The sequence below is a fragment of the Choloepus didactylus genome, chromosome 11 (assembly GCF_015220235.1).
Source record: "Choloepus didactylus isolate mChoDid1 chromosome 11, mChoDid1.pri, whole genome shotgun sequence".
Classification (NCBI taxonomy): domain Eukaryota; kingdom Metazoa; phylum Chordata; class Mammalia; order Pilosa; family Megalonychidae; genus Choloepus; species Choloepus didactylus.
Window position 1 is genome coordinate 72,494,314 of NC_051317.1, and position 13,685 is coordinate 72,507,998.

At 37.6% G+C, this 13,685-nt stretch overlaps 1 pseudogene; it reads right to left on the minus strand.

Moving 5' to 3' along the window:
* Nucleotides 1-4,655: 4,655 nt before the first annotated feature.
* LOC119506052 lies at nt 4,656-6,062 on the minus strand (annotated as a pseudogene).
* Nucleotides 6,063-13,685: the final 7,623 nt, after the last annotated feature.

Below are 13,685 nucleotides of genomic sequence, written 5' to 3' on the forward strand. Positions count from 1 at the left end.
AAATATTTTAGATAGAAATAATTTTTGACAAACTGAAAAAAGCACAGGTATGATTTCATCAATCCCACTGAGGGCAATCTGGGGACTTTTACAGTACTTTTCTGAGTTGAGGATCAGATTAAAAGTGATCATCCACACACAGTGGATCATTTTCATTTGCATACAAGCACCCTATGTGCATCTTAAACAGAAAACAAAATTAAAAAAAGAAACAACTTCCTTGATGCCCCAACTCTTACCAGATTTCATCTCATTCTCTGCTTTCCTTTACAGCAAGAGTCCTCAAAGAAAGTGCCTCTACTCACTGTTTTCTGCATGTTGTCAAATCTAGCAGGCATTCCCAGGGCATCTTTCTTGACCTAATTCCTGTAGTGGAAACTCTTGATCACTCCCTTCTTCTTTTCATTTGGCTTTCACTTCGGACCTGGACAAGAGCTATTTCTGTGGAGTGTTAAGGAGGAAAGACTACAAAGTTCAGATGAGAATTTTGAGGAAAAGAAAAGAGATAGTGGGTATAGGTACACTCTTTGGGGAGTTTTGACATTGTAGGAGAGTGGGAAGAATTTTTGGAACACTGTCACTGAGAAGGTGTGAGAGGATGGGACCTGTGCACAAGTGGAGACGTTGGCCTTCGGTGGGATTAGCTGTAGTAACAGGAGTACTAATAGACAAGTAAGTTAATAGTATCGAAGAGTTAGTAACCAATTTACCAAACCATACCTTGGATTTTTTTATTTTAAAAAAGTTTCCTTCAACATATTAAAAGATGCTCACACTCAACATAAGAGATAGAGAATGAAACTGCAGTGAGGTACCATTTTCCATTCATCAGACTGGCATAGATAACATCTGTGTTGAAGGAGTGTGGAGAAATCATTACTCATATACTGCTGGTGGGATCATAATTAGTATAGCGTGTATGGAAGGCAATTTGGCAAATAGTTATCAAACTTACAAATGAATAATATCTCTTTTGCTAGAGATTCCACTGCTAGTTATTCTACAGATATATTTACACATGTAGGAAATGACATTTTAAAAAGTTTATTTATGATACCACTGTTTATATTAGAAAGAGATGGCAGACAATCTAAATATTTTATCAACACCACTTTTTATTAATAGTGGTATTGATTTTTACCAATGTTAATCAATAGTAGCTTATATATATATAGTAGCTTATATATATATACATTATATAAATGTACCACAATTTATATATATATATAAATTGTGGTACATTCACTCAATAGAATACTATAAAACTGTAAAACAGGAATATGGAAGCTTGCTGTCTATTGAAGATCTCTGAGAAGTATTATTAAGTTAAAAAGCCAGGTGTATAACAATGTGTAAAGTTTACTATGATTTGTGGAGAAACCATATATATATGATTCTTTTACACACAGATATGGGCTTGCATATGCCTAAGATATCTCTGAGAAGATACACAAAATATTCTGAACACATATTTCTTTGAAGGCACTGTGTTAGTTCATTGTTCATATGGTGATCTGTTTTAATGATGAAGTCTACTTTGTAAAGAAAAAAAGGAAAATATATGAGAATTAAAAAAAAATAAACATGTTTGTTCAACCTGTAGCTAAATATTTTAATTACAGAAAACTACCAATTTTAAACCTAAAAAAATCAAGAAGTGAAAATTAGATTTATATTCAGTTAGCCCAAACAAGGTATTTTCAATCATTTTAAATGGTAGTTTACCCTATTGTCACTTGTAACTTTTTTCAAGTAAAATTAGTTGAAATAAATTATTATTTTCAAAACATATGGTATGTGCTTTAAAGTACTTTAGCAAATTATAGATTAATATAATTCATTACATCCAAAATTTTATTCAACATTATATTCAAATATCTTATTCTAATATAATATAAAATATTAAATCCATTGGTGAATTTAGTATAGTCAGTTAATTTTAATCCTCCTAAATTTTTCTTACATTTAAAATTTTTTGCACCACTGTTTCTGAAAACAGGCTTTATAATTATGTGAAGGAAGTGCAGTGCAATAGTTGCAATTTAGCTTTCTTTTTTGATTCAGTTATGTATTTTTTCAGATTCTGGGTAATTGAAACCTTGCTTTGTTGGATATATTTGACCTACATCAAAACAGGGACGTTATGTCATTTTTCTTTTTCTTCAATTACTTAAATTTACCCAGATTTTTTGGTCTCCTTTTTTCTGGGGAGCAGAGACTTTACTATATAATGAATATGTCATAGCAAGCACATGTTGAAATTATACCTAAGAATAATCCTTATAGATCTCGTAAAGTGATATATTAATGTATGCTAAGTATTTACATATTTTGGAATGTAGGATCTTTTTTTCAATGTTATTGACTGTACTTTCTAAAGTGCCACTTGTCAAACAAACTCATTTCTAATAGTCAACAAATGGTAGAAATTTCAAGATTTCTAATATGTAGTCTTGAAACACTATAGTGGTATCTTTTATCAGGACAAAGTACTAGTCGAAAATTCAAAGACATACCTTTTTCTGAATGGTGTATTGTTAAGAGGAAATACTTGTGAACAAAAGGTGGAAATAACCAAAGTAGGAATCAGGTATCACAGGCTGAGAACAAGAATAGTGAATAGAATATACTGGCAAAGTCTAAGGGCTTGAATGACAGCTCAATGACAAGATGGGATTTCAGGCATTTTCAAAATGTTGCTTTTGTGCTCTACTTTAAAGCATCCGGCTGCCTTTCTTTTATTCAAATGATAGTAATTATTCAACACTCAAGCATATATATCAGCTTCCATTTACTTGAGTGACAGAAATATTTCTATTTTATTGGATTTTATCCAGTAACTATAAGCTTTTAAAAGATTCACATTCTTAGTTGTATTTTGTAGATTAGTTCTTTACATGTATATGCTATAAATATTATTAAATTTTCCCTGAAAATATGAGGGTCATGAAATAGGGGGGAAGTAGTATAGTCACATCTAATCAAATTATTAAGCTACCTTAAAGAGCTAAGATCAAGAAATAAAAACACCTGTTTATATATTGAAGCATGTAAATAATCAAATTCTAGCTGCGTAATTTTGAAAATATCCATACAAATATTTTATGCTCCTCATTTATAATGGATCTCTTCAAACAAACTCACCTATAATCACCTAGGCGATATTAATTAGGGCAGTTCTAGAGACTTGGAACACCCTTGTAATATTACTACCTAAAAATAATTTCTAGACAATTTTCAAAGGCATGTATTATTCTGAGTGGTGTTTTGTGAATGAAAGATAAATATCACGTCAGAAAGCAAATACCTAGGGTAAGAGTGGGAAACAGGGCAAAAGACTAAAAATTTGAAAGATATCTCAAAGACTCAATTTGGGGAAATTATTCCTTTTTAACTTTTTTGAAGGGGTGGCAGATCAAACTAATACATAATCAGAGTGAAAGTTGAGACAAGATTTTAGAGCTAAAGTTCATTTTATATTCTGTTATCAGTAATGAGACTATGATCTATCTGTGCTATAATATATTTCTTATGAAGTTCTTTAGTTAAAGCTAGGAACATTTTGATTCGTGAAGCATCATTTGAGAAGGGGCAATTGAATAGTCTTAATTTTTGTACATTGCTAAATAATTAGACTAAAAGAAAAGTTGGCTTAAATACAGTTTACCACAGAATTTTTAATAGAGAAATTAAATAGAAAATATAGGCAGAGATATCATCCTCAAAATATTTATGCAAAAGCCTAATGGGGTTTCCTTTAAGATAGATTAAAACGAAAGCAACAACAACAAAATAATTCTTCTGTGACAAACTAGAAAATCCCAGTCATTTTTCTGGTGAGATGTCCATTTTAGTGTCTGAACATTCTTGAAGGTGAACTGGAGTGGAACCTTCAGGGAGCATGGTATAGGAGTGCAGACTTACTAAAAATGGCTACTTTTAGATTGGTTTTTGCAAGACATGACCTTTGGTATGTTTACGTATGTTTGAGTTTTAGAACAGAAAAGAGGAACCTTTGCGATTTTAGATTGGCTGTAACCTCAGTTAACATTTACCATGCTTCATTTTTTTTTTTTTAAAAACATGGGCAAAATAGTTTAATCAGCATCTCTAAAATACGGACTAATTCTATAATTAGCATGCAAACAGAACACTCTGGTTTGTTTAGGAGTGTTTGGTCAAATCTGTTTTAGGCAGGGACTGGGCTGACAGGGCAATACAGAATAAAACACTGATATGCCTTTGTTATAGCAATGTATCAAACAAGTATAACTGAGTATTCATAAGCACACTGTCCATTATGCTTGATGGTGTTATTCAGCTCCCTAAAATTTGAGGGAATAGTTTATGTAATTCTTGAAATTCACTGACTTTCTTTATAAAGATTTGGGTTTGAAATGCATAGACACATTTTTTATTAAGAGTATGTAAACTTTCACTCTCTTGACTTTATTCATAATCTTAATGTTTTCATACATCCTCAGTGAGTTAACCAAGCTCACAGCCTTCTGTAACTAAACAACCAGCAGTTACATTTGCTCATAGTAACATCCTCAAAAGGAAGGCATTTAGAAGTGAGTAACAACTAATAGGTAACCAACAGATTTTTGACCTAATTCCTTCTTCCTTTATAGCAAAAAGAATGCATCTGCCATCTAACCCCTAGAGACTGAAACAGTTTCTTTAAAAACAGTTTGGACAGCCATTTCCATTTTAACAGTCAGATGAGGATTGTACTCTTCAACCTGAAAGTCTTCAGCTTTGAACCCGTCAATTGTTTCAACTTTTCTTAGAATTTTGAGCTTGTGGAAAGGTCTCGGTTCTCGCTGCAGCTGAATTTTCAGTGCTTCAATGTGATTCCGGTAAATATGTGCATCTCCCAAAGTATGCACAAAGTCACCTGGCTTCAGGCCCCTGATGTGTGCGATCATGCAGTTGCGCAGGGCGTGGTTGGCGGTGTGTTGAAAGGCAGGCCGAGGCCCATGTCTCCTGACTGCTGGTACAGCTGGCACGAGAGCTCACTGCTGCCCCTGGAGAACTGGCAGAAGGCGTGGCATGGCAGCAGCATTATCAGAGGAAGATCTTTTGGATTCCAAGCACAAATGATGATTCTTCTATAGTTGGGGTTGGTTTTGATTGTGTCAATCACCTTTTGCAGCTGGTCTTCTCGTTGGCCTAAGTAATCTGAATTCCTATCTTTGTATTCTGCTCCAAAATGCCTCCCCTGAAAACCATAAACCGGGCCCAAGTCTCCTTCTTTGGTGGAGAATCCCAGGCTGTCCAAAAAGTCGCGGGATCCATTGGCGTCCTAGATTTTCACTCCTTTGGAAGAGAGGTCTTTAGCATTTGTAGATCCCTTGATAAACCACAGCAACTCCTCCAAAACACCCTTCCAGAATACACGTTTGGTGATCAGCAGAGGAAACTCATCTCCCAGGCTGTAGAGCGCCTACAGGCCAAACACGCACAGGGTGCCAGTGCCAGTGCAGTCCTCCTTCCTGGGGCCACAGAGAAGGATGTGCTCTATCTGCCCCAGGTACTGCAGCTCCCCGAGGGGCCGCGGCTCCGGCTCCCGTGCAACAGGCGCCCCCTACTCAGCCCGGGAGTCCGCCGCCCCTGAGTCCGGAGGCTGCTCCTGCGAGGGAATGTGCTATTTGCATGGCAGCTCCGAGCCGGCGGCGGGCATCGGGGCAGGAACCGCAGGCGGCGGGAGACCTACGCTTCATTTCAGTAGAAGAAATAAATGAGGTACAGAGGGATTAAATAGTTTGCTCAGGGTTTTGTGGCTAGTTAGCACAACTGGGATTATAACTCGGGCCACCTAACTGCCCTCTGACCATCACTCCTACCTACCTATATCCTTGCATTCACACGGTCATGACCTTGCTCATGCCTTCATCATCTCCCACGTGGTCTGATGCCTCAGTGCTGTTTCTAGGATGTGATAAGCTAGGAAGTCATGGGTTTCAGAATTTCGGATCTTGCCCTGATGCTCATTGAGCTGGCAATGCGATGATGCAGTAAGAATAATGTTCCTTCTGTACAGCACCCACTATCGTCATCTTGAGACAGACCTCTTTCTTCCTCTTCCTACACTCCATGTTCCAGTGACTGCTTTGTGTGCTTTATGTCTTTTCCATTTTAAGATTTCTCTCTGTGATCATTTTCGTTTGATTTCATCCAGTAAAATGTTTGAGATTTTTTGGGATATGTGTGCTGGGGGCTGGTGGTGGCAGTTATTGTAGTTAAAAGTATGTCCCAGGACCCTATCTTTCATGTTTGCTTGGTTTGTGATACCCATGTGCACTGACACCCCATCTCCAAACTATCCTGTTCACAAATGTCAGACTAATAATTTCCCCAATGTCGTCTTCATTCTTAAAAATGTGCATTTACTTTTTCTTACTTATAGAAACAATTTCTTGGTCTGATGTTTAAAATTTTCCATGATCTTTTCCCCAGGTTTTCAGTGTCATCTATAGCTACTCATTTCAATGAGCATTCCACTTCAGTGCCAGTGTGACTCACTGGCTCTTTTATTACCTCAAATGCTACCTGACATTGAGAATCCTATGACAGGTGAAGGTTAACTGCTAATGTGGGTGATTAAGAAAGCTATTAAGAGCGCAGGCACAAAATGGTGGAGTAGAAAGCTTTACAAATTACTCCGTCCACTAGAAAAATGGAGTTGGAAAAAGAAACTGGAATTAGCTAGGTGAAAGCCCTTAGACCAGAATGGACTTTCAGAAAAACTATAGGAGTATCAGAGGATATAAGCGGCTACTGAGAGTTCAGTTTTTATAAGTAAAAGCATGCACGAGTGACTAGCCCCCATTGCTGGGCCCTGCTGTACTGGCTGTGGTGGAAATACTATGGAGGAAACCGCTGTGGCAATGTGGCCCAGATTCCGGATGCAGCCGGCTAGGCCAGGATTGGCAAAGGAAACTGCCTCCTTTAAAAGTTGGGGTTAAGGATTGAGGTAGGTCTGGGGGATCCTTGAGGGACCAGCACAGAAGGTGGCCTCAGTTTCAGCCCTCTCTGCAGCAGCGCCTCCAGGCTCTTATAAGCATACACCTGGATGTAAACAGCTAGTGCACTTTCTTTGTGGTTTTCCTTCCTTCCTTCCTTCCTTCCTTCCTTCCTTCCTTCCTTCCTTCCTTCCTTCCCTCCCTCCCTTCCTTCTTTCCTTTCTTCCTTCCTTTCTAGTGCAGACACTAGCCTTGGTATCTCTCAGAAGCAGCTTCTTCTGGCCTTACAGCAGCACATACAGAGACAGATAATCAGTACACCTCTTTTTATTCTTCAGTTTTTTCCTTTGTCTATGTTTTATTTTTGGATTTGGCAGATCCCTGAGGATGAGCAGGGATGCTGGCCTAGGTTTCAGCCTTGAAAGCACAGCTTCTGGCATCACAACAGCATATAAAGAGACATGGAGAAATGGTGCAATTTATTCTTTTTTCCGTTTTTATTTGTGTGTGGGTGTTTTGTCTGTTTGCTAATATTTTCTCTCTTTCCCTCTCTCTTTCATTCCTTTCTTTTTTAAACCATTTTATTTCTTTAACTCCTCCTCTCCCCTTTTTCTACTTCTTGTTCTTAGTCTGGCAGACTAAAGAATGGGAGAAGTAGATTTCCAGATTGATCACAGTATAATATTTCAGTGTTTGTGTTTTCAACACAAAATTACAAAACATACAAGGAGACAGGAAAGTATGGCCCAGTCACAGGAAAAAAAATAATTTGATGGAAAATATTCAGGGGATGTGCCATGTTTGGAATTACTAATCAAGGATATTAAAATGACTTTCATAAATAGGATAAACGAACTAAAAGAAAACATGGAGAAAGAACTAAAAGAAACCAGGAAAACAATATATAAGCAAGATGAAAATGTCAATAATGAGATAGAAATTATAAAGAAGAACCAAATAGAAATTCTGGAACTCAAAAGAATAATAACTGAAGTGAAAAATTAATAGAGGCATTCAAGAGAAGATGGGAGGAGGCAGAAGAAAGGATCAGCTAACTTGAAGACAAAGCCATTGAAATTGTCCAGGTTGAGGAGCAGAAAGAGAAAAGAATGAAAAAAATGAACAGATCCTGAGGAACCTGTGGGACACAGTGCCAGTTTGGATATATTATGTCCTCCAAGAGAAAGCCATGATCTTTTAATCCAATCTTGTGCGATATTGGGATTAGGTTGCTTCCGTGGAGATGTGACCTACCCAACTGTGAGAGACACCTTTGATTAGGGTGTGACCTCTTGATTGAATGTTTCCATGGAATTGTGGCCCTGTATATTCAGTGTGGGTCCTGATTAGTTTACTAGAGTGCTTTAAAAAGAGCCATATAGGCCCAGAGGCTTGCTGGCTGACGTTGATGCTTAGAAATGCTTGGCGCTGCAGCCAAGAGAAACATTTTGAAGATGGCCATTGAAAGAAGACTTTTGCTACTCCAGAGTTTGCCTGGGAGAAACTAAGAAAATACCCCCAGACACCTAGAGAGAAACATCCTGGGAGAAAGCCATTTTGAAACCAGAACCCTGGAGCAGATGCCAGCCACATGCCTTCCCAGCTAACAGTGGTTTTCCCTATGTCAATGGCCTCTCTCTAGTGAAGGTACCCATCTTTGTCCAGTAAAGGTACCCTATTGTTGATGCCTTACCTTGGACAGTTTATGGCCTTAGGACTGTAACTTTGTAGCCAAATAAACCCCCTTTTATAAAAGCCAATCCATTTCTAGTGTTTTGCAAACTAGCAGCATTAGCAAACCATAACAGACACCATCAACCATACCAATACATAAAATATAGGGGTCTCAGAAGGAGAAAAGAAGATGAAGGGCCAGAAAAAATATTTGAAGAAATAATGGCAGAAACTCCCCAAATCTGGTGAAAGATATGAATATATAAATCCAAGGTGCTGAACAAATGTCAAGCAGGAAGAACCCAAACATATCTACACTGAGACACATTATGATCAAACTGTCCAATGCCAAGAACAAATAGAGATTCTTAAAAACAGCAAGAAAAGCAAAGAGTCACATGCAAGGAATCCTTAATAGTATTCACATCCAATTTCTCAATAGAAACCATGGAGTCCTGAAGACAGTGGGAGGACATACCATCACCACCATCCATTACAGAACATTACCATCATTCCAAATAGGAACCCTGTACATTTTAAGACTTAACTTCCCATTCCCTATTCCCACACCTCCTGTTAAAGTATCTTCTAGATTCTGACTCTATGAGTTTATTAGATCTAATTATTTCAAATCAGTGAGCTCATAAAATATTTGTCCTTTTGTGTCTGGCTTATTTCACTCAACACGATGTCTTCAAGGTTCACCCATGTTGTTGCATGTATCAGGACTTTATTCTTTTTACAGAAGAATATATCTTTGTTTGTATATACCAGGATTTACTTATCCATTCATCTGTTGAGGACACTTGGGTTACTTCCGTCTTTTGACAATTGTGAATAATGCCTCTATGAACATCAGTGTGCAAATATCTTTTAAAGTCCCTGCTTTTAATTCTTTTGGGTATATACCTAGTAGTGGGATTACCAGGTCATATGGTAGTTCTAAACTTAGCTTTCTGAGGACCCACAAAACTGTCTTTTTACATTCCCACTTTACATTCCCACCAGAAATTAATGAATGTTCCTATTTCTTTGCATCCTCTCCAAACACTTGCTAGTTTCCATTTTGTTAATAGCAAACATTCTAATGATTGTGAAATGGTATCTCATGATTTTCATTTTCATTTTCTTGATGGCAAATGATATGGGGCCTCTTTTCATGTGCTTTCTGGCCAATTGTATATCTTCTTTGGACATACATCTATTCAAGTCTTTTGCCCAACTTTAAATTGGGTTGTTGGTCTTTTCTTTGTTAAATTAAAGAATTTCTTTCTTTATTCTGGATCTTAAGTCTTTATGAAGTATGTGATTTCCAGATATTTTCTGTCATTGAGGAGGTTGTTGTTTAACTTTCATGATAAAATCCTTTGACATTGAAAGTTTTTAGTTTTGATGAGGTCCCATTTGTCTATTTTTTTCTTGTGTTGCTTGTGCTTTTGGTGTAAAGTCTAAGAAACTGTTGCCTAACACAAGGTCCTGAGGATCCTTCCCTATATTTTCTTGTAGGAGTTTGAGAGCTCTGTCTCTTATATTTAGGTCTTTGTCTATTTTGAGTTAACTTTTTGTATAAAGTGTGAGATTAGGAGTCCTCCTTTTTTTCGCAAATGAAGATCCAGTTTTCTGAGTAAAATTTGTCGACGAGACCATTCACTCTCAAGTTAGTGATCTTTGCCCCCTCATCAGAAATCAGTTGGTCATAAATGTGAGGGTTGACTTCTGAGTTCTCAATTCAATTCCATTGGTCTATATGTCTGTCCTTGTGCCAGTACCATGCTATTTTCTTCATTGTGACTGTGTAATAAATTTCAAGATTTGGAAGTGTGATTCCTTTAACTTCATTCTTTTTCAATGGCTTTAACTGTTCATGGACCCTTGCACTTCCATATAAATTTGATGATTGACTTTTTCATTTCTGCAAAGAAGGTTGTTGGAATGTTGAATGGGATTGCATTGAATCCATAAATTGCTTTACTCCCCGCTAGTTTTTGTTTAGCTGGGGATGTCTTAATCTCTCCCTCATTTGTGAAAGAAAGACCCACCAGATATAAAATTTTTGGATGGCAGTTGTTTTCTTTCAACACTTTAAGTATTTTGACCCACTGCCTTTTTGCTTCCATGGTTTCTGGTGAGAAATTGGCACTTAATCTAACTGGGGACTTCCTTGTATATAACATGTTGCTTTTCTCTTGCAGCTTTCAGAACTCTCTCCTTGTCTTTTGCATTTGATAGTGTCATCAATATATGATGGGGTGTATTTTATTTCATGTTTATCCTGTTTGATGTTCTCTGTGCTTCTGGGATGTGCATATTCATGTCTTTTTCTAAGTTTGGGAAGCTCTCTGTCATTATTTCTTTGAGTATTTCTTCTGACCCTTTCTCTCTTTCTTCTCCTTCTCGGACTCCCATAACATGTACATTGGTGTGCTTGATAGTGTTCCAGAGCTGTCTTAAGCTATTTTTGCTTTTAATAATTCTTTTACTTTTCTTCTCCTCAGCCTGACTCATTTCAAGTGTCTTGTCTTTGAGTTCACTGATTCTTTCTTCTACCTGCCAGCTCCAATCTGCTCTTGAAACCCTCCTGGGAGTTTTTCATTTCAGTTATCATGGTCTTCAACTCCAATAGTTCTGTTTGGTTCCTTTTTAAAATTTCCTTCTCTTTACTAAGATTCTCATATTGCTCATTCATTGTTTTCCTGATATCCTTTAGTTCTTTCTCTGTATTTTCTTTCATCTCCTTGGCATTTTTAAGATCATTTTAAAAGTCTTTGATATATTCACATTCTTGTCTTAGATGGTGTCTCTTGATTATTATCCTCTTCCTTTGGATGGGTCATCACTTCCTGTATCTTTGTTTGACATGCACCCTTTTGATGCATACTATACATTCTAGTATTTTAAAATGTTAACTTTAAGATTTTTTCCATGAGATGTCTGTTTCTGATTTTGTAACCAGCCCATGATAAGACAGAAATTTTCTTGAACTTCAGCCATCCTGCCAAGAAGGTTTTCCCAAGGCAAATGCAGTTTGCAGGGTTTTCCCTGTATTTCTGGTTCTGCGTCTTATCCTGGAATTTGGCTTGTTAGTTGTTTTGGAGTTCCCCTGTTTACAGGAGTTTGATTGTCCCCTTTGTTTCCCAAGGACAGTCCTCCCCTTCCCAGGTGGTTAAAGCCATTGCCCAAGATTGTCTGTCTCTGTGGCTTCTTATACTCCTTTCATTGTCTGAAGCTGCTTTTGCCTGGACAGCAAATTTTGGGTGGAGGCACACACCATGTGGGCTTTCCCATGTCAGTTTTTCCCCAGTGACACTTTGCCTGGGACCCATGAAGGGGTGCAGGTGGCATCAATATGCCCTGGGGAAGAGAGGAGAAGGGGTGCCAATAGCCTCTCAAACAGCTCCCCAAAGCTGATCTTTTCTGGTCTGCCCAACAAATGCAGCTCTTCAACTGGTTGTCCCCTGCAGCCCTGAGGAAGTGTAGCTTCTTTAAGTCTCCCCTACCCTGGCTCCTGTCTGGGCTGAAACAATGGATTCCACTCCCTTTGTCCTGGGTGGGTTGAAACAATGGCCACTCTTAGAGCCAGGCCCCATGAGGTCTGAATTTGCTAATCAAAAGCTGCAACTGGTTATTGGCCATGACCATCTCTAGTCTTGGGGAAGAGGATTTTTATGTCCCTTTCTGTCACCAGTGAGGTATCCAGGGGCTGGACCCCATAGCAGTCTGTAGCAAAAGGGATGGGTTCCAGTAGCTGCCATGTGGAGAGAGCAGTTTATTGTTCTTTATCATAATTTTTCAGCCTCTTCCTTCTGCTCTTCCCTGGATGCTATACAGTGTTCTTTTGGCCTCTGGAATTTCAAGTTAGTTGTTTCAGACAGTTCCTGCCAGTTTAAAAGTTTTTTCTGGTGGAAGGACTGAGACCTGGAATTCTCTTCTCTGCCATCTTCCCACAGTCTTCTCAGTGTGAAGGACTTTCACACTGAAAACTACAAAACACTGATGAAGGAAGTTAAGGAAGATCTAAATAAGTGGCAAGACATCCCTTGTTCATGGATTTGAAGACTTAAGATTGTTAAGATGTCATTATTACCCAAACCAATGTACAGATTCAACATAATTCCTATCAAAATCCCAGCAGCTTTTTTTTTTCATAAATGGAGTAGCCAATCCTCAAATTCATAGGGCCCCAAAATAGTCAAAACAATTTTGAAACTGTAAAACAATGTTGGAGGATGCACACTTTCCAATTTCAAAAGATATTACCAAGCTACAGTAATCAAAATGTTGTTTTACTGGCTTAAGGATAGACAAATAGACCAATGAAATGGAATTGAAAGTCCAGAATTAGGCTCACACATCTATAGCTGATTGATTTTTGACATTTGCCACGTGTATGAAATGGGGAAAGAATAGTCTCTTCAAAAAATTGTGTTGGGAAAACTGTATATTCACATGCACAAGAATGAAGTTGGACCCCTCCCTCACACCATACACAAAAATTAACATAAAATGATCAAGGTCCTAAATATAAGAATGTACAGCCATAAAACTCTTAGAAGATAACATAGGGAAGAATCTTTATATTCTGGGATTCAACAATTGACTCATAGATATGGAACCAAAAGCATGAGCAACAAATGAAACAGTCAATAAATTGGACTTCATTAAAATTAAAAACTGTTTTGCATCAAAGGACATTATCAAAAAGTGAAAAGACAACCTACAGAATGGGAGAAAATAATTGCAAGCCATATATTGGATAAGGGCTTAATATACAGAATATATGAATAACTTTTTCTAGGCAACAATGGAAAGACAAATAACACAATTAAAAATGGGCAATGGACTTGAGGAGACATTTTTTCAGTTAGGATATACAATGGCCAGTAGCATATGAAAAGATGCTCAACATCGTTAGCCAATAGGGAAACAAATGCAAATAAAAACTACCATGAGTTACCACTTCATCATGTCCACAATGATGGCTATTATTAAAAAAAATGGAAAATAACAAGTTTTGGATACAATGAGGAGAACTCAGAACTCTAG